This window comes from Aedes albopictus, chromosome 2 (genome assembly GCF_035046485.1).
Source record: "Aedes albopictus strain Foshan chromosome 2, AalbF5, whole genome shotgun sequence".
Classification (NCBI taxonomy): Eukaryota; Metazoa; Arthropoda; class Insecta; order Diptera; family Culicidae; genus Aedes; species Aedes albopictus.
In genome coordinates, this window is record NC_085137.1 from 222,413,202 (window position 1) to 222,435,178 (window position 21,977).

Sequence of the window (21,977 nt, forward strand, 5' to 3'; positions counted from 1 at the left end):
CAGGGATTCCTCCAGATATTTCTCAAAGGATTCTTCCAAAAAAAAAAAACCTCCAGATTTATTCAAGGACTCCGCCTAGAATTCCTCCAGAAAGTCCTTCTAAAATTCCTCTGAAGAATACCATGCAGAATCCCAGGAGGAATTTCGGTAAGAATCCCTGAGGGAATTCCTTCAGGAATCCCTGAAGGAATTAAAGGAGAAATCTCGTAATGAATCCCTATAGGAATACCTGGGGAAATTCCCGGAGGAATTCCTAGAGGGCTCCACAGCGGAATTGTCGGAGGAATTTCTGAAGAAAACCTCGGAGGTATTCCTGGAGGAATCCCTGAAGAATTTGTGGAGGAATCCAAGGAGAAATTTTCGGAGAAATTTGTGGAAAAATTACCGGAAGAATTTCTGGAGAAATTCCCAGAAAATTTCTGAAGAAATTCCCAGAAGAATTCCAAGAGAAGTCCCCGGGGGAATTTAGAAGGAATCCCTGGAACAATTTCTGGAGGGGTCTCCGGAGGAAGTTCTGGAGGAAACCCTGGACGACTTTCTGGAGGAATCCCTGAATAAATTCATGAGGAATCCCCATAGAAGAGATTACTTTTTGGAGTAATTTCGTAAGAAATTTTCCGGAGATATTCCTGGAGGAATTCTCGGAGTAATCTCCGGAAGATAATCCGGAGCAATTGCTGGAGCAATCCCCGGAAGAACTCCTGGAGAAAATCTCATACGAATTCCAGGAGGAATCTGAATATTTTTTGGAGAAATCCCCAGAGGAATTCCAGGACAAAATCCCGAAAAAAAATCCAGAACAAGTCCTCGGCGGAATTCCTGGAGATATCTCAGTAGGCCTTACTGGACAAATACTCGAGAAAATTCCTGAAGGAATACTCTAAGAAATTTCTGAAGGAATCCCCGGAGGAATTCCTGGAAAAATCTCCGGAGTAATTCGTGAAAGAATCTCTGGGGGAATCTCCCAAGGAATTCCTGGAGGAATCTAAGAAGCAACTCTTGGAGGAATCTTCAGAGCAATTTCCGGAAGAACCCCTGGAGTAATTCCTAAAGGAATCTCTAGAGGAATTCGTGGAGGAATCCCCGGAGGTATTCCCTTAGAAATTCCCCGAGCAATACCTATAAAATTTCCCGGAGAAATTCCTGGAGTAATCCTCCGGGAAATTCCTGAAGGAATCCCAAGAATAATCCCCGAAAGATGAATTGAGGAATTTCCGGAGGAATTCTCATCGAAAACCCCGGAGGAATTCTTGGAAAAATCTCTGAAGAATTTCTGGAGGAATCCACGGATAAACTCCCGATAAAAATCCAGGAAGAGTCCCCGAAGGAGTTCCTAGAGCAATCCCCGGAAGAATCTCTGGGGGAATTCCTGAAGGAATATTCGGAAGATTTCCTGGAGCAATCTTCGGAAGGATTCATGGAGGAAACCCCAGAGAAATTCCTGGAGATATAACTGAAGAGTTTCTGGAAGAATCCAAATAGGAAATCCTAGAGGAATTTCTGGAAGAATTCCCAGATGCACTCTTGGGAAATGCATGGAGAAATTATCGGTGGATTTCTAGGGAAAGTCCCCGGAGGAACTTTAAGTGGCATCTACGGTGAATTTTCCAGAGCAATCCTTGGAGATTTCCTAAAAAAATCCTAAAGAAACTCTTGGAGGGATCCTTGGAAGAATTTCTGGAGAACTTGGAATTCTTGGAGAAATTCCAGGAGTAGTTCCTGGTGATATACCCAGAATAATACTTGGAGGTTTCTTAGGTGGAATTCCTGGAGAAATCCGCGATAGAATTTCTAGACGAATCCCCGTGGAAATTCTTGGAGAAATTCCCGAAAAAATCCCAGAAAGTGTCCCCGGAAGAATTCCTGGATGAATTCTCGGATTAATCTCTGGAGGAATCCCTGGAAGAATTCCCGGATGAATCTATAGTAGGAATTTCTGGAGAAATTCCCGGAGGAATTCCAGGAGGAATCCCCGGTGGAATTTCAGAAGGAGTCCCCGGAGGAACTCCTGGAAAAACCATGGAGAAATTCATGGAGAATTTCCTGGAAAAATCCCCGGAGTAATTCCTGGACAAATCCCCGATATGAGTTCTCGGAGGTTCCCCCGGTACAAAATCCAGGAGGATTCCCTGTTAGGAATTCCTGGTGGAATTTTCGACGGGCATTCTTGGCGGAATCCACTGCAGGAATTCTTCGAGGAATTCTTGTTGGGGATTCCAGATGGAGTCCCCGGAAGAATTTATGGAGAATTACTGGAGAAATTTCCCAACGAATTCTCAACGAGAATTCCTCCAGGAATACCCACAGGTGATTCCTCCAGAAATTCCCACCGAAGATTTTATCAGAAATTCCTCCTGGCATTCCCCCAGAAAATCCATCAGGAATTCATCCATGGATTCCTTCTGGAATTCCTCCTGGAATTTTTCCGGGGACTCCTAATAAAATTCCTCTTGAATTTATTCTGGAATTCCTCCGCGAATTTCTCCAGAAATTCCTACTATTGATTTTTCCTGGAACTTTTCCTCTTTTTTGGAAAAAATTGCTCCAGCATTTTTTCCGGGGATTTTCCCAGGAATTCGTTCAGATATTCGTCCAGCAAATTTTTCCGGCTTTCTCCAAGAAATTCCGCTGGGGATTACTCACAGGATAACTAAAGGAATGCCTCCGAAGATTCCACCAGGAATTGCTCCTAGGATTCCCTCAGAAATTTCCTAATGGATTCCTCGAGGAATGTAATTCCTCTTGGAATATCCACCGGGAATTCATCCACGAATTCCCACAAGAGATTCCTCCAGATATTCTTCCGCGGATTCCATCAGAAATTCCCAACGAGAATTCCTCCAGGAATTCCCACAGGGGATTCATTCAGGAATTCTTACAGGGGATTCCTCCAGGAATTTCCACCGAGGATGTGTCCAGGAATTCCTCCAGGGATTTTTTCTGATGGAATCCCCAGAAGAAATTCTGGAGAAATCCAAAGAGGAGTTTCTGGAGAAATTGCCTGGGAAATTCGAAATGAAATTCCAGGAGAAATTCCCGGAGTAATTCCTGGAGATATACACAGCGGAATTCCTGGGAGAATCCTCGAATAAAACTGCTGGAGAAATACCCGGAAGAATTCCTCGAAGGGTCTATAGTAGAATTCCTAGAGGCATTTCTAGAGGCTGAATTCATAAAGAAATTCCTGGAGGAGTTCCCGGAGGCATTCCTGGAGGAATCCCCGGCGGAATTTCTGGAGTTATCCACTGCGGAATTCCTGGGAGAATCCCTCAAAAAATGCTGGAGGAATACTCGGAGGAATTCCTGGAGGAAATTATATCAGAAATTCCTGGAGAAACTCCCTGATGAATACCTGGAGAAAATTCTAGAGGATTTTCCGGAGAAATTTCCGAAGGAATTCCTGGAGAAATTCCCGTAGGAATTTCTGCGGTTATCTCCGGAGGAATTTCTGGGAGCATCCCCGAAAAAAGTGTTGGAGAAATAGCTGGAGGTATCTGTAGTAGGAATTCCTGGAGGAAATCCGAGAGAAGTCCTCGGAGGAATCCCTGAAGGAGTTCCCGGAGGTATTCCAGGAGGAGTTCCCGGAGAAATTCCAGGAGGAATCCCTGAAGGAATCCATGGAGGAATTCCTGAAGGTTTTTTGGAGGATTTCCTAGAAAAAATCCCTGGACAAATCCCCGGTGGGAATTCTTGGAGAATTCCTCGGTGCGAATTCCTGGAGGAATCCTTGTCGGGAATTCCTGGATGTATCCCCTGCGGGAATTCCTGAATGAATCCTCTGTGGTAATTCCTGGAGGAATTTTCGTTGGGAATTCCTGATGATTTCTGGAGAAATCCAAGGAGGAGTTCCTGGAGGAATTCCCGGACAAATTCCAGGTCAAATTCCAGGAGAAATTCCCGGAGGAATTCCTGAAGCAATTCTCGAAGGAATTCCAGGAGGAGTCCCCGGAAGAATTTCGTGAGGAATCCTCCGAGGAATTCCAAAGGCATTTCCTGCAGTGGTTACCGACTGAATTCCTGGAGAAATCCCTGAAGGAATTTCTGGGGAAATCCCTGAAGGAATTTCTGGAGGAGTCCCCGAAGCAATTCCTGGAGGAATCCCAGAAGGAATTCCTGGAGGAATCCCTAAAGGATTTCCTAGAGGAATCCCTGAAGGAATTCCTAGAGGAATCCCTGAAGGAATTCCTAGAGGAATCCCTGAAGGAATTCCTAGAGGAATCCCTGAAGGAATTCCTAGAGGAATCCCTGAAGGAATTCTTAGAGGAAGCCCTGAAGCAATTCCTAGAGGAATCCCTGAAGGAATTCCTAGAGGAATCCCCGAAGGAATTCCTAGAGGAATCCCTGAAGGAATTCCTAGAGGAATCCCTGAAGGAATTCCTAGAGGAATCTCTGAAGGAATTCCTAGAGGAATCTCTGAAGGAATTCCTAGAGGAATCTCTGAAGGAATTCCTAGAGGAATCCCTGAAGGAATTCCTTAAGGAATCCCTGAAGAAATTCCTCGAGGAATCCCTGGACGAATTCCTAGACGAATTCCTGAACGAATTCCTGGAGAATTCCTGAACGAATTCCTGGAGAAATCCCTGAAGGATTTTTCAGGGCTTCCTCCAGGAATTCTTTAAAGATTCCTCCACTATCCTCCAGAAATACCTTGAAGGATTCCTCCCGGAATTCCTTTGAAGGTTCCTCCAGAAATTTCTTCAGAGATTCCTCTAGGAATTCCTTCAGACATTCCTTCAAAAAATCCTTCAGAGATTCTTCCAGGAATTCCTTCAGGGATTCCTTCGGGGATTCCTCCAGAAATTCCTTCGGCGATTCCTTTAGGAATTCATTCGGGGGTTTCTCCAGGAATTAATTCGGGGATTGCTCCTGAAAATCCTTCTGGGAGTTCTCCTGGAATTCCTTGGGGGATTCGTCCAGAAATTCCTTCGGAGATTTCTCCAGGAATTCCTTCGGGGATTCTTCAAGGATTTTTTGAGGGATTCCTCCATTAATTCCTTAAAGGATTCTTCCAGCCACTTCTTCAGGGATTCGTCGGGGAAATCCTTCAGAAATTCAATTTTTCTAGAAGTTCGTTCAGGGATTCCTCCAGGATTTTCCATCAAAGATTCCTCCAGGAATTTCCTAAGAAATTCCTCTAGAAATACCTTCGGGAATCCCTTCAGGGACTCCTTCGGGAATTCCTTCAGAGATTGCTCCAGGAATTCATTCAGAGATGCCTACCGAAAATCCTTCAGAGATACCTCTTCAGGAAATCAGGACGATTCCTCCAGGAATTCCTTAGGAGATTCCTCCAGGAATTCCTTCGGAGCTTCCTCCAGGAATTTTTGAAGAGATTCCTTCAGAAATTCCTGCAGGTTTCCCCTCAGGGATTCCTCCAGAAATCCCTTCAGAGATTTCTCCAGATTTTTTTTCAGGGATTCTACCAGGCATTCCTTCAGTGATTCCTCCAGGAATTTCACCGGTGATTCGAGGACTTTTCCTAGAATTTCTCCGTGAATTTCACCGGAGATCCATCCAGGAATTCATCCGTGTTTTCCTCAAGAAATTCTTTCGAGGATCCTCTCAGGAATTCTTTCACAAATTCCTCCATTGATTCCTTCAGGAATTCCTGCGAGGATTCTTCTAGGGACTACTCCGGGGATATCTACAGGAATTTCTCCGGAGACTCCTCCTGGGATTCTTACGAAAATTTCTCCCGGAATTCTCCGTTAATTTGTCCAGATATTCTTTCAGGGATTCATCTAGGAATTTCATCGGGAATTTTCTTAGAGATTCTTCAGGAATACTTCCGGAGATTTCTGCTGGGAGCCCCCAAGGAATTTTATCTGGGATTGCTCCAGGATTTCCTCCGGCTACTCATTCCGGAATTCCTGCGAGAATTTCTCTAGAAATTCCTTCAAGGAATTCCTTTGAAATTTAACTGATATTTCACCAGGATGTCCCACCGGGGATTCCTCTAGGAATTTCACCCGTGATGCCACCGAGGAATTTTCCTAGAATTTTTCCGGCAATTTCTCCGGGGATTCTTCCAGAAATTCATCTGGGTATTCCTTCAACATTTTTTTCTGAGATTATTTGAGAAATTCCTCTGGAGGCACCTCCAAGAATTCCGTGGGAGATTCTTCCAGGAATTTCTCAGAAGATTCCGTCTGAGATTTCTCGAGGAATTTCACCGGGGATTCAACCAAGAATTCCTCCTGAGATTCCTCCAGAGATTCTCTCAGGAATTTCACGGAGGATTCTTCCAGGAATTCCTCAGAAGATTCCTTCAGAGATTTCTCAAGGAATTTCACCAGGTATTCAATCTGGACCCCATCCGGAGTTTCGTCCATAAATTCGACTCCTCCTTGAGTTCTTTCGGAGATTTTTCCCGGAAATACTCCTGAAATAGTATTGGAAAATTCTCCGGGGATTCCTTCAAGAAATATTCCGGGAATTCCTTTTTCCAACAGGAATACCGGCTTTTGAATTTTTTGGAGGAATCCCTGAAAAAATCCTGGAGAAATTTCCAAAAATAGTTGCTGGAGGAATACCCGTAGGTATTTTTGAGAGAATCATCGGAAAAATGCTGATGTACATCGCGAAGGAATTCTTGGAGAAATCTCCGGAGAATTTCCCGACAGAATTCCAGAAGGAACTGTGAGAGAAATTTCTGAGAGAATTCCAGGAGGAGACCCCGAAGGAAATCCTGGAAAAATCCCCGGAAGAATTCCTGAGAGAATTACCGAAAAAATTTCTCAAGGCAAACCCGGAAGAATTCTTGGAATTGCCCTCGATGGACCGGTGAAATTCTTGGAGCAATCCCAGAAAAATACCCCGATGGGATTTCCTGGTGGAATCTTCGATGAAATTACTGGTGGAATTCTTGAAAAATTGCCGCATGAATTCCGGGAGGAGTCCCCGGAGGAATACCTGGTGGAATCGCAGGTGAAATTCCTGGAGGAAGCCCAGTAGAAATCTCCGGAAGTATTCCTGAAGGAATTCCTGTAGGGATTCCTGAAGGAATATCCGGAGAAATACCCGGCGGAATTCTTGGTGAAATCTCCGAAGGCATTCCTCAAATAATCTTAGAAGGAATTCCAAGAGCATATCCGGAGGAATTTCAAGAACATATCCGGAGGAATTTCAGTTTGCGCGTCTACTAGATGGATTGATGTGCATTTGGCAGACCATGTGCTACGATATTTATGCCGTGGTGCTACTAGCGTGCATTGGAAGTCTAGTCGAATAACAATGCAGATTCAATACCACACAGAATCCCCGGCGGAATTCCTGGAAGAATCCTCAGAAGAATTCCTGAAGTTCAGTAATTCCTGGAAGAATCTAAAAAAAAAAGTTGAATGAACCCGGCAGAATTCGTGACGTTATACCGAGAGAAGAATCCCCGAAAAATAATGCTGTAGCAATATCCGGAGTAATTCTTGGAGGAATCCCCGGAGGAATTTCTGGATAAGTTTCCGAAGAATTTCAAGAGGAATTCATGGGGAAATACTAAAAAAAAATCCAGGAGGAGATCCCGGAATATTCGGTGGAAAAACTCCAGGTTTCCTGTAGAAATCCCCGGTGAGAATTTTGAGAAGAATGCCTTTTGGGAATTCCTGGTGGATTCCCCGTAGAAATTCCGGATGGAAACCCAAGAGAAATCCTCGGAGGAATTCCTGCAGAAATTTCCGGAGGAAATCGAAAAAGAGTCCTCGAATGAATTCCTGGAAGAATCCCTGTTGGAATCTCCAAAGGAATTCCTGGAGAAATCAACGGAGAAATTCCCGGAGGAATTATTAGAGGAATCCCCGACGGAATTCCTTGAAAAATATCTAAAGGAATTACTCAAGGAATTCCCGGAGAAGTTGCAGGAAGAGCCTTTAGAGGAACTCCTGGAAGAATCCCCACAGAAATCCATTACAGGAGAATCTCCGGAGTAATTTTCTGGAGAAATCCCCGGATGAATTCCTTGGTGGAATCCTCATTGAAAGCCCTGGAAGAATCTCAAGAGGAATTTCTGGAGAAATTGCTGGTGGAATTCTCGGTGAAACTTCCTCATGAAATCTCCAGGAATTCATGGAGGAAGCTTCGGTAGAAGTTCTGTAGGAATCCCTAATGGAATTCCTGGAGGAATACATAAAGGAATTAGTAGAGGAATCGCTAGAAGAATTTCTGTAAAAAAAAATCCCCAAAAGTATTCCTGGAGGAATTCCTGGAAGAATCCACGATAAAAATACTGGAGGAATATCCGGAGAAATTTCTGGAGTTATTCCAAGAGTATTTCCTGGGAGAATCCCTGAAAAAAAAAAACAACCGGAGGAATTCTTTGAGGGATTCCCGAAAGAATTTCAGGAGGATTTTCGGAAGAAATTTCGGAAAGAATTCCAGGAAGAGTCCCCGAAAAAGAGTCCCTTTAGAAATCCTCGGAGGAATTCCTGGAAAATATCACCGGAAAAATTCCTGGAGGAATTTCTGAAGAATCCGCGGAGGAATTCCTGGTGGAATCCCGGTGGCAATTCCAGGAAAAAACTTTAGGTGAATCTTTTGTAAGGAATTCCTCTAGTAGGATTATTCGGATCTGTTCCTGTTGAAACGCCCAATGAAATTTCTGGAGGAATCCCCGGATGCATTTCTGGAAGAATCTCCGGTTAGAATTTATAGTTGCATTTCTAGTGAAATTCTTAATGTATCCCGGGAGAAGTTCCTGGGAGAATCCCCGAAAAAATCGCTTGAATAATACCCGGAGGGGAGTTATCCACTGGGTGTTATTCGAGCAATTTTTTCTGGGATTCTTCAAGTAATTACCTTCTAGAATTCTATGGCAATTTTTAGCACTTCCGCTCCCGCGATTTCAGTCAGGGAATCTCTCATGTATTCTTTCGAAATCTTTCAGTAAATCCTGCTGTGAATTTCTCCAGCAGTCTTTCCGGGGAATTATCAAGGCAAATTCTAGTTCTCCATAAATCTTACGGGTGAGTTCTTCATTGTTTTTTACGAGGAGCTTCGGAAGGAGTCCAGAGAATTAACTCCTAGAGAAATTTCCATAAGCAGCTCCTGTAGGAGTCTGGGGGAACGGAAAACAAGTGCACAATTTCCTTTCTTGAAACTTCTAGCGATGTTTTCCGGGTTTTTCTCTACACATTCATCCGAGAATTCTACCAAGATATTCTCCTTCGGGAACTGGTCCAGCAATTCCTCCGTTGCATCCATAAACTTTTTGCAGTTGCCGCAATGTCTAAAAAACAAAAAAATCAATTAGGTGTTGTTTACATCTGCCATTTTCCAATCAAATTAGCCTGAGCCCTCTTTGATGAACTGGCTGGTTGTTGCAGGAGAAACTTATCGTGCAGCATGACATCACCGGCGCAACTCATCAAACAAACGATAGGTACAATTAACAACTCGCCTACTGATAAATCCACAAACCAGCAGCGCTTTGAAGATCATTTTGCGATATCATTACAGCTATAATAAAGAAACTGTTGGTATATCAACACGGCTTGTCGGATGTAAACATTATTGCCAAAACAAGCTTAAAGGACCAGGTATGTACTCCAAACATTGCTCGAATTTTTTAAAACATGTTTTTAGAACCGTTAAACGGATTTAGATAAAAATGCATCACGATTTTGATAATCACTCAGCAATCAGCATGATGTATTTTCAGCAAAATCCATTGAACGGTTCTAAAAAACGGTGCTCTAGAAAATTTGAACAATGTACTCCAAATGCCTTCTCTATGAAATTTCGCTAAAATTTCAAAAAAGTTCCAGAGGTTCGTATTTTTTATGAGAAAAAATATTCCGAAGTAATTTCGTTAGATAATAAGTAACTACCGATGTCGTTTTCAGACACTTTTCGATGACGTTGAAATTTTTGAAGATAATTTATTTTAAATTTCTAGAACCTCAAGTTGAACAATACCTACAATAGGACCTTGTTAAAACGATGGAAAAGTGTTCGTGTATTTGTAGAAATTTGTATCCTTTAGATGAATTCACGAGGAATTTGTTTAAGGATTTTTTAACCTTTCAGGACGCGCGCCATCAAGCAGCTAAAACTGCACCGCACTCACGCTGTATACGACGAGCGAGGTTTTTTGGTGGTGTTGTATTTACTTTTTACAACGACACGCGTCCTGTTGAGGAATTTCTGATTAATTCTATGAAAAATTTTGTACAACAACCTTAAGAGATTGCTTTGTTGTTTTTAACGGACCTACCAGCAAATTACAAATGGTTGGTTACCTTTCCCTTTAACAAATTTTAGGGCATAATTTCACGAACAACACCCACCAATCGGATACTCCACGACGCGTGTCCGCTATCACACCCGTAAACTCCACTCGTCGTAACTCGTACCGACGTAACTATTCAGCTCATTTGCCGGTTAAACATAGTGCACAGCACAACCATGAATGCTTATATCTTCACGCTCTCACGCACTCATCCGCCCACATAATCACGCCCCAAAGTATTTAGCAATGCAAACTATACCTACCGCCATGGGTCATAAACTGTCTCGCACCGAAACGGGACCATCATGGATGACCATGAAACCACCAGAAAGTGAAAAGTGAAGGTCCGAAAGTGTTTTAAAACAAAACTCAACAACACTTAGTGAAATCACAGAGCGCAAATCTAAATTATTCGATAAAATAAATCGAAGACCATGAGTAACATCACGCCTTCTCATTGAAGGTAAAGGTACTGCAGCGAGCGAAACGTTCTCCACCCCAGTAACACCTCCCGATTATGCAATCTAATCCACCTCAATCTTGGTGGTGCCCCGAAACTACCAAACTTGACCGCGTGGTTTATTATTCTGCTCGGTATCATGATCGACATTGCATGCCGGCAACTACTCATACATAACACAGCGGAATGATCTGCATCTCTCGTCGCACTTCACCTGCGCGATGCGATGAGCTGCCATTTGGATAGCGCGAATGTTCCGAGCCCGAAGTGCGCGAGTTTATCTCGTTAAGTTGCCTTTTAACGTCTTTGCAAGTGGCTGTTTTGGCATGTGAAAAACATGACTTTGGAGCGGGTGATTGGAACCATTGTCTATTGTTGCTAAGGTAAGACCGCAACAACAATCACTCGGAGTGGCGGAGTTTGTCGTACATTCCTGGCAATGGTTTCTTTGGCTTTGTTTGTAACATTGGTAAACTGCTTTTGGATTACCCATTTGCTTAGTTTCTGGCAATTAAGATGGCAACGAAGGGACATAAAAAATCTGCATGCTATGAACCGGTAGGCGATTGATTATGCTTAATTTTGAGAACGAAAAAACAATCGAGCTAAAATTTGAATATGTACGATGTCACAGAAACAAGACTTGTGGTAGGTAACCTTCGGCTGAAAACAATGCTTCCAAACTTTAATATGTTTCCATTGGTTAGTTGCTTTGGTTGATTTGAATTTCTCACGGTTACTGATGTTGCGCATGTATTGAAAGGCTAGTTTGAAAATAACAAATAGCAGAAATATCTGCGTTCAATTGAATGTAATAGCTCGTACTGTTAGGTTTTTATTCTAATTGCTTTTATTTCTTATTTCAGGTGAGACCTTGTGATTTCTAAAGAGCAGTAAGTAAGTACGATTTATTATTAGTAAATGTATACTGTCAATTCCTCTACACATCTCCACTTACTTACCTTACCGATCAGACTAAGGCCTGCGTGTCCTCTGCTGTACGTAGGAGTTCTCTCCATTCGACTCGGTTCATGGCTGTGCGTCTCCAGTGGTCCTTCGCTTTATAAGCGGATGGTCATGGGTTCGATTCCAGCCCCAGCACTTGCAATTTTTCGTCAGTTGCTCTTCCCCCCGAGAGCAGCTGACACCTGGCCCTTTTCGGAGCATATAGCTCTAACGGACTCGGAATTTCAATATCGGCGAACCGCAACTCATAATGGACGACCCCCAATTGAAATGGAAAAGGCAAAGCAGCCACACATCAACATCATCATGCTCATCATTCTACCGTGGACAGGGTAGAAAAGTGAAAGCAGCACAAAGGTTCGATATAGTAGAATTAGAATAGAATACATTTAGGCGCAGTATAAAGTGTAATAAGTGGGCCAATAGATCGACATTCTAAACTAAAAATATAACAGATGGCTCTTTTTATGTGTGGTAGTAAGATCGGATTTTCTCGGTGAAGAAACTGTTCCGGAACATGAAGTAAACACAAAATTTTGCCTTTTCAAACCATTCTTGATTTCTATTCATTAAACTTTCACAAAACTATCCCGTTTTCTAACAATGGAATCGCTCACGTGGACAAAAGAGCTGTAAATTAGTTTAAATGATAAAGAATAAAAAACGAAACATTTTAATGGGGCACGTTCGGTGTAGTACTAGATTTGTAGTAATGAGCTGACTTTTAGTATGGTGAGAAGGTCAAATCTCCGTTTCTGCAATGAAATGGTGCAAAATGCGTAGGTATTATGATTCCTTGCCTAACTTGATGCTGTTTGAGCAAAAGTTTGGATAACTATGTTGTTTATGTTGCAAGAAATGGAGAAAACAACAACACTGTTGCCCAAAGTTTTGCTCAAACAGCATCAAATTAGGCAAGGAATCATATTTAATACCCACGCTTTTTGCACCATTTCATTGCAGAAACGGAGAAATGACCTTCCCACCATACTAAAATTCAGCTCATTACTACAAATCTAGTACTTTACCGATCTGCTCTATTGGGTTGCTATCCGACATTCTGATGTCGTGATCTGTCCATTGTAGCCTCCCGATTTTCCTGGTGTTGACGATGCTTGGTTCTCTCAGCAGCTGATGCAGCTCGTGGTTCATTCGCCTTCTCCAAATCATGTCTTCTATCTGCACTCCGCCGTAGACGGTACGCAACACCTTCTGTTTGAAAATTTGAAAAGGGCGCGTCCATGTGTCTTGCCCATAGTAGACTACCGGTGTAATCAGCGTTTTGTAGATAGTTAACTTCGTGCGACGACGAACTATGTTCGATCGCAGAGTTCTGCGGAGTCCAAAAGCCGCATTGCGTCTCTGAATTTCTCTGCTGGGGACGCTGTCGACGGTCGCTAGTGAGCCCAAGTACACGAAATCTTCAACCTCCTTGATTTCCTCACCGTCAATAGAAATTCGGGGTGGCGGACGCGGTAATTCCTCCCTGTAGCCCTTTGCTATCATGTACTTTGTTTTCGACACATTAATGACTAATCCGATTTGCCCGGCTTCATTCTTTAATCAGATGTACGTTTTCGAAATCCTCTCAAATTTGTGAGCTGTAATATCATCAGCAAAACCAAGCAGCTAGACAGACTTCGTGAAAATTGCTACGCTCGTGTTTATCCCCTTCTAAAGCAATGTTGAACAGCAAGCACGAAAGAACATCACCTTGCCGTAACCCTCTGCGAGATCTCTCTGATACTCGAACTACGCACATCACTCGATGCATCGTCGCCTTGATCAATCGTATCAGTTTATCCGGGAATCCGTATTCGTGCATAATCTACCATAGCTGGTTTCGATCAATTGTATCATACGCCGATTTAAAATCGATGAACAAGTGATGTGTGGGCACGTTGTATTCGCGACATTTCTGCAACACCTGGCGGATGGCGAACATCTGGTCCCGTTGTAGCGCGTTCACCCATGAATCCAGCCTGATATTGCCCCACGAACTCTCTTGCAATCGGTGATAGACGGCGGCATAAAATTTGAGAGAGTATCTTGTAGAAAGCGCTCAGTAGTGTGATCGCGCGATAGTTCCCGCAATCCAACTTGTCGCCCTTTTTGTAGATGGGACACACGATACCTTCCATCCATTCCTCCGGTAATACTTCCTCCTCCCAAATCTTGGTAATGACCCAGTGTAGTGCTCTCACCAGTGCTTCTCCACCGTATTTTAGAAGCTCGGTTGGTAGTTGATCTGCTCCAGCGGCTTTGTTGTTTTTCAACCGGCCAACCTCTTCCTCAATCTCTTGAAGGTCAGGGGCCGGAAGTCTTTCGTCCTGTGCACATACTCCTAGATCTGTTACCACGCCACCTTCGGTACTTGCAACGTCGCCATTGAGGTGCTCATCGTAATGCTGCCGCCACCTCTCGACCACCTCACGCTCGCTCGTGAGAATATTCCCGTGATTATCTCGGCACATGTCGGCTTGTGGCACAAAGCCTCTGCGCGAGCGGTTCAGCTTCTCGTAGAACTTTTGTGCGTCCTTAGCGCGGTACAGCTCTTCCATCGCTTCGCGATCTCGTTCTTCCTGCTGGCGCTTCTTCATCCGGAAGACTGAGTTCTGCCTGTTCCGCGCCTGTTTGTAACGTACCTCATTCGCTCTCGTACGGTGTTGCAGTATTCTCGCCCATGCTGCATTCTTCTCGTTTTTCAACTGTTCACATTCGCCGTCGTACCAGTCGTTTCTGTGATTCGGAGTCGCGAAGCCTAGTGCTGTAGCCGAGGTACTCCCTATGGCGGATTGGATGTCCTTCCAGCCATCTTCAAGTGTAGCTGCGCCAAGCTGCTCTTCCGTTGGTAGAGCCACTGCTAACTGCTGGGCGTAGTCTTGAGCCACTTCTACGTTACGAAGTTGCTCGATGTTGAGCCGCGGCGTTCGACTTCGACGCGTGGTGATAACTGTCGAAAGTTTTGAGCGCATGCATACAGCGACTAAGTAGTGATCCGAATCTATATTCGCACTGCGGTATGTGCGGTGCGGACATTGATTATATCCGAGAAGAATTTACCGTCGCTAAGAACGTGATCCATTCGGTTTTCTGTTTGATGGTCGGGTAATCTCCAAATGGCTTTTTGGATATTTTTGCGGGGGAAGAAGGTGCATCGGACTACATACCATACAACGGGAGGCTGCAAAGTTTACGCATCGCTGGCCGTTGTCATTCGATACGGCGTGCAGGCTGTTTCGTCCGATTACCGATCTGTACATTTCCTCCCTTCCTACCTGCGCGTTCATGTCTCTGGCAAAGATTTTCACGTCACGCGGCGAGCAACCATCGTATGTTTGCTCTAACTGCGCCTAGAACGCTACTTTCTCGTCATCAGGTCTCCTTTCGTATGGACAGTGACAGTGCACATTGGTGATCCTGTGGTTGATGAAACTGCGTTGATCGGCTGCCACCTGATCACACGTTATCGCATCTTGCCCAACACTATAGAACGTGTCATGTTACCAGTCGATCGGTGGTGCCAAAGCTTTGATATAAGCCGCTCGATGTCCGCTTTTCCACACTTTCTGTCCAGTCCAAAAAAGTTCCTGCAACGTCACGATGTGGAAGTTGCGGTGATGTTATTTGTCGTAGATTATACTGTCACATCCTACGAAATCAAGTGACTTGCAATTCCATGTTCCAAGTTTCCAATCGTAGTCCTTATTTCGTTGCGTGGATCTTTACCAATTGTATCGAGTCGTATTTCCTCCTATGTTATTCGCAATGGGGATTTATACGGGTGGTGGGCCTACGCCAACACTCCTGTCTCGCCGAATGTCATCGTGTCAGTTCTGTTTGGCGTGCCAACCAACACTGGGACGACCACGCTGATGGGGCTACCACCTTGAATCTAGCAAGGCGTGATGCAGCGTTTTTTACTCAGCCGCTGGATGCCAGAACAGGCGCTGTTTGAGCCGCACCTCCTTGGTGAACAGACCCTCGGTCGTACGTCCTCAATCTAGCTAAAGTCAGAAGGATTAGTTATAGAGCACACATGGCAAGTCGATCAATGTCACTCGAAATCACGGTACATACTATAAACTTAAGCTTACATTCTCGTACACTAAATTTCGGGGAAAAAATACCAAATTCAATGTTTGAATGCAAACTTGTAGCAAAACAAATCCATAAATATAACTTTCTTGTGAATCTCACACCGATAGACTGGAGTTATTCAAAACTCTGCTTTATTGCACATTACCACGTCTTTAAATTTGATTAACATTACATCTTCCACAAGGGATGATAATGGCAATCGGCAGATCGGATGCAATTTCGACTTGAGCCACCCATTTCTAAGGATACAGTGCCGAATGAAAGTGTAGAGTAGACCTGTTCACTTTGAAACTTTTTTTCTCCGATTCTCCGTGACACATCAAATTATCAACCCACATGCAAAAACAAGTCTTCAGTCCAAAATTGAGCCAAATTGATAAAGATTTAAAGGTGTATCAAATCAATTTTGTGTTTTTTAAACCGTTTTTTACAGAAATTTACTCATAAATCCAGAAAATTGCTCCGAAAGGGTGCCGAAAATACCGTTAGGATATAGTTTAAATTGCTTATTTCGAAGCTATTCAATAATTTTAGTTGAGAAATCACGAAAAAACACGATATTTTTACGATTTTACATATAAAAGTCATGTAATTTTACATTATTTTACGTGACTAAATTAATTAGCTATTTTTCCTTTGTGTAACGAACATTTCGTTCATACATCGTTTTTGTGTAGGAATTCGTTTTCAATGACTAATTATCAAAAGTATGTCACGTTGATACTAAAAATCACGTAGAGTTGCCAGCACGAATTAAAACAAAGTTACCCATGATTAAGACGTCATGCCATCGTATTCTAATGTCTTTTGATTCAAGTATCAGAAATGGCGCAGATGATAAGGCTCGAGCCTGCGGATCAGAAGGTCCCAGGTTCAAGCTCAAATACATAATAATCTTTTTTTCTTTCTTTGTAGCAGTTAGGATGATGAATCTGCCATGAGCCATGGCCCATGGCTTACACGCAATCTCCCAAATAATGATGATCGGGACCTGCCAATTAAGCCCATTCCAGGACTAGCTAGATATTTAGTTTACTTGTTGACAAGAAATCGTCGACGAGATCAGCTGGACGAAATATTGGACATCTGTTTGATAGCGATTAATTTAACTAAAACAATTCAATACGATGATGGAACTGCTTTTGGAATCAAAATTTATCATACAACGGTGGAGATTACTTGCATCTATCTAGCTACAAGCTACACAACTACACGATAAAGGGAAACTTCATTCTTTTTTTTTTTCCTGTTGGGGACATAGTACCACTGCGACCATTAATTTGATCTATTGTGGTGTCATCCTCTTTATTTTTGCCGTACTGAAAAGACTCATCACTATGGAGAAATGATCATCCTCACAGCTATTGGCGTGTTTCCCAATCAGGTACTGCATTTCGTATGAAATCCAATACCTGCTTGGGATGAGAGGCCCAGATTTCCCAAGGCTCCATCAAGCCCTTATCAAGGTAACCGCGGCGCTTTTGGTAAAGTGCAGCACACTCACACAATAAATGCTCAGAGCTTTCGCTCTCAAATTTACAGAAACGACATTTGTTATCTTGTACTTTCCCAATTATACTTAAGTAATATTTGCAAGGGCAGTGGCCTGTTACTAGTCCAGTGTAAATACTTAAATCATGTTTGTTCAGGTTCATTAACCTTAGTGTTTTAGATGCATCTGGTTCTATGAATCGTTTAGATTGACGACAATCTGAAGTATTCAACCAGATAAGTTTTATTTTAGTTTTTTCAATGTTCCTTAATTCCATTTTTAGGGCACAAGGAGCTATTCCAAAAAATGGCTCAGGCCCAATGAATTGTATGGATGACCCTATTTTTGCTAACTGATCAGCTTTTTCATTTCCTTCTATTCCGCAATGTCCAGGAACCCAGTACAGATTAACCTTATTGCGATAGGACAACTGCTGCAGTAGCATGGTACATTCCCAAACTAGTCTTGAATTGTAGATTTTGGACTTCAAAGCATTTATAGCTGCTTTGCTATCCGAACAAATACATATATTAGCATTTTTGTAGCGCCTTTTGAGACAGATGTCGGCACATTCCAAAATAGCATAAACTTCGGCCTGAAAAACTGTCGGCCACCTTCCTAATGGTAGTGAAACGTTAACTCCAGGGCCATGTATTCCAGCCCCTACCATGTTATCTTGTTTCGAACCATCAGTAAAAAAGATTGTTGAGCCAGATCGAAAATTTGGTTTTCCAGCTGCCCAATCCTGACGAGTCACGTCGGGAACTCGAAATGAATGATCAAAAAATTTACGTTTTACCATGAAATCTTCATTCATTAGGTATATTGGACGGATATTAAAAGTTTTTAAAATGCTCATATGTCCTCTTAGATCACTACTGGTGGCTCTCGAGGGCCTTCTTAGTATCAGAGCACTTTTAACAGCATCCATTTGTATAAATTCGTGTAAAGGAAGAATATTTAACATCGCGTCTAGGGCTTTAGATGGTGTAGTACCCATTGCCCCAGTTAGTGAAGCAGTTGCAAGCCTTTGAAGCTTGTTCAACTTGGTTTGCGTAGCATTTTGTTTGGTTTTTTCCCACCAAACAATAGAAGCATAAGTAATAATAGGTTTCACGATGGCCGTATAAATCCATAGAATCATCTTTGGTTTTAGACCCCATTTCTTTCCAAAAGTTCTTTTGCAGCCCCAGAAAGCATTTCTTGCTTTTTATATCTGTTGTTCAACATGATTGTTCCAACACAGCTTGCTATCTAGTATGACTCCTAAAAATTTTACATTCAAAGATAAAGACAGCTGAGCATCACCAAGTTCCAAAACTGAAAAGGTGATTTTGCGTCTTCTGGTAAACGGGATTATTGTAGTTTTTGCAGGGTTAATATTCAACCCTTCATTTTTACACCAGGTTAAAGTGAAATTTAACGCTGTTTGCATCCGATCAGAGATAATCTTATCGTATTTTCCGCGGACCACAATGACAATGTCATCTGCAAAGCCAATTACTTCGAATCCATGATACTGTAATTTGTCAAGGAGATCATCAACAATTAGGGACCAGAGGAGGGGAGAAATGACTCCCCCTTGAGGACAGCCCTGAACAGCTGTTACTTTTACAACTGAATTCCCAAGATATGCTGATATTTCCCTTTTAGACAGCATCACTTCAATCCAATCAATTATAAGTCTAGAAAAGCCTCTATTTCTCATGGCCCTTTTCATCGACGCAAAACTAGCGTTGTCAAACGCACCTTCGATGTCAAGTACTGCTGCCAGAAGTATTTCTTTATGTTCAAAAGTTTTCTCTATTTTTGTAATTAATGAATGTAGAGCCGATGTTGTTGATTTGCCCGTTTGGTAGGCAAATTGAGCTCTGTTTAATGGTTTATCATTAAGTATATTAGACTTGATATACTCGTCTATAAGTTTTTCCATTAGTTTTAGAAAGATCGACGTAAGACTTATTGGCCTATATGACTTCGGCGACAATTTATCTTTTTTATTAGGCTTGGGTATGAAAACTACTCTAACTTGTCTCCACTTTGTTGGAATGTACCTCAGTAGAAAACTAGATTTGAAAAGTATTATCAAAGTTGGAATAATTTTATCCTTGCACTTTTGTAAATGCACTGGTAAAATTCCATCTAAACCTGGAGTTTTAAATGGATCAAAAGAGTCTAGTGCCCATTCGATCTTTGAATATGTGAAAATGTAGTTTGCTAGGTCAGTGTTTTCCGATCCATTAGTTAATCCACAAAAACTGACATTTCGACTGCTTTGAGCAGAAGGAAAAGGAATAGATCCTGGAAAATGAGTTTCCATCATTAAATTCAAGGTTTCTTGAGAATTTCCAGTGAAAGACCCATCAGTCTTTTTTAGCGTTCCAAGACCATTAGCATGATCTTTGGAGAGAACTTTTTGAAGTCTTGCAGTCTCAGGAGTACTTTCTATGCCTTCGCACATGTGTCTCCAATTAAACCGCTTTGATCTTCTAATTTCTCTATTATAGTTTGTTAAAGCCTCTCTGTACGGAGACCAGTTTAGGGTGAGTTTTACTCGATTGAATTGTTTTCGAGCAGTTTTTCTAAGTTTTTCTAATCTTGGATTCCACCAAGGAACGTCTCTGCTACTGGAGCGTACCTTAGTTGGACAGCTTTCATTATAAGCCTCTGTTATTGAAGTAGTGAAGCAGTCAGCTGCTTTTTCAAGTTCAATGGAAGTGGTAATGCTATCCGAAATCAGTTCATTTTGATGTAGTAGTCGAGAACAATATAGTTCCCAATTCGTTTTTCGAGGATCTTTAAACGTTTCCCTTAGAATTTCTTTTGCTTCAAGCTCGAATAGAATTTGTTTATGATCTGACAATGAAACTTCATCAGATACACTCCAATTTTCTATTCTACTTGATAATATTGAGCTACAAAGAGTTAAATCCAACACTTCTTGCCTTATGGCATTAACAAATGTAGGAGAATTTCCCCTATTGCATATGTCGATGTCATTTTGAGTTATGAAATCAAAAAGGGACTCACCTCTGTTGTTGATTCCCGTGCTACTCCACACAGTATGGTGGGCATTAGCATCGCATCCGATGATATACCCTCTGTTCTGGCTTCTGCAGTGGGACACAAATGCTGCAACTTCTGGAGGAGGTACTTCCTCAACATCGCCAGGAAAGTACGCAGATGCAACAAAAATTTGTGTTTTTCCTTTCGCGGTTGGCACCTCTAGTGAAATTGCAGCAATGTCCCTTCCGATGAATTCTGTAATTGGTGTAAAATTAGCATTGCGGTTTAACTTCATTCTTACTATGCACTCTACGGTTTCGAAACAAGGCTATGATGCCAAATTGCAATGAGATGCAGAGTGTAGTTTCATTAACTTATAGCTGGATCGAGACGCAAAAAATCCTATTCCAGGGCTCGAACCTTGAATCTTCGAATCGGCAGTCTCATGCTCAACCATCTACACCAAATTGAAACTGATGCAGATGCGACAAAGAAATGTAATGACGTTTCAATCATGGGTAACTTTGTTTAATTTTGTGCTGGCAACTCTATGCGATTTTTAGTATCAACGTGACATACTTTTGATAATTAATCAATGAAAACGAGTTCCTACACTAAAATGATGTATGGACGAAATGTTCGTAACACATAGGAGCAATAGCTAATTAAATTAGTCACTTAAAACAACGTAAATTTACATGACTTTTACATGAAAAACCGTAAAAATATTGTAATTTTCGCGATGTTTTAACGAAAATTGTTGAATAACTTTGAAATAAGCAATTTAAACACCTTCTTCGGCAAAGTTGTAGAGCATTGTTCCAACTATATTTTAACGGTGTTTTCTGTACCTTTTCGGTGCAATTTTCTGGATGTTGGAGTACATTTTCGTGAAAATGCTCGAAAAAACACAAAATCGATTTGATACACCTCAAAACCTTTATCAATTTGGCTCAATTTTGGACTGAAGACTTGTTTTTGCATGTGGATTGATAATTTGAAGTGACACGGGTAGGTCAAAAAAAGTGAACAGGTCTAGTGTAGAGTCGTGCAACTGTATTCTACTGTGAAACATTAGCAGCACATCTCCGACTGAGTACAAACTTACTTTAGACCCCTTGTTCGGCTATTCCAATTTCGCTGAAAGTTTGGATTACCGAAGCTCAGTGTACAAATTTATCAAAGTTCAGTCATTTTTTACCGATCGTTCGGTAGTTTCTAGCCATGCTTGCTGAACACTCGGTAATCTGAACCTTTACAGAAATTAGGAGATCTGGAAGACGGTACCGTAAAACGGGGTAACTTTGATAGTGCGACAGGCATTGTATAGTTTATCATATAACTATGATTCCTTCAACCGGTTAAGAAAAAAGCAAACGTAGATCAATTCTATAAATATGAAAGTTCATCTTAGACGTATTTTCATTGCAACCTAGTTTATGTACAACTTTTTGGACAAAAAATGAAAATTGTTGACATTTTTGGCATTTGTCAACCCCTTCAAACAATCTGCTATACGACTTCGTTTCAACTATTATTTCAACGAATGGACTCTTATTCTCGATAGAATCCAAACCTGGCCTTGAATCTCTTAACGAAGTATGTTTTTAGGAAATGGAAGCAATTTTGTAAATTGGGACATAAATCTCCATACATCGATAACGCCTAAAAGTATGTAATGCCCTTGTAATTTCATGTAGATAAATCTATGTGATTCAAAATTGGTTAATAAA

At 41.9% G+C, this 21,977-nt stretch overlaps 1 protein-coding gene across 4 annotated transcripts in view; it reads left to right on the forward strand.

The window, feature by feature from the left end:
• Nucleotides 1-21,977, forward strand: part of LOC109433065 (uncharacterized) — a 433,734-nt gene that overhangs the window by 367,042 nt on the left and 44,715 nt on the right. The window contains exon 1 of one of the 4 annotated variants that reach the window (XM_062851187.1): nucleotides 11,546-11,576. The exons of the other annotated variants lie outside the window; for them this stretch is intronic. The gene's annotated coding sequence lies outside the window, so the exon portion shown is untranslated. Of the gene's footprint in view, nucleotides 1-11,545; nucleotides 11,577-21,977 lie in introns of those variants that run through there. 4 annotated transcript variants of the gene reach the window in all.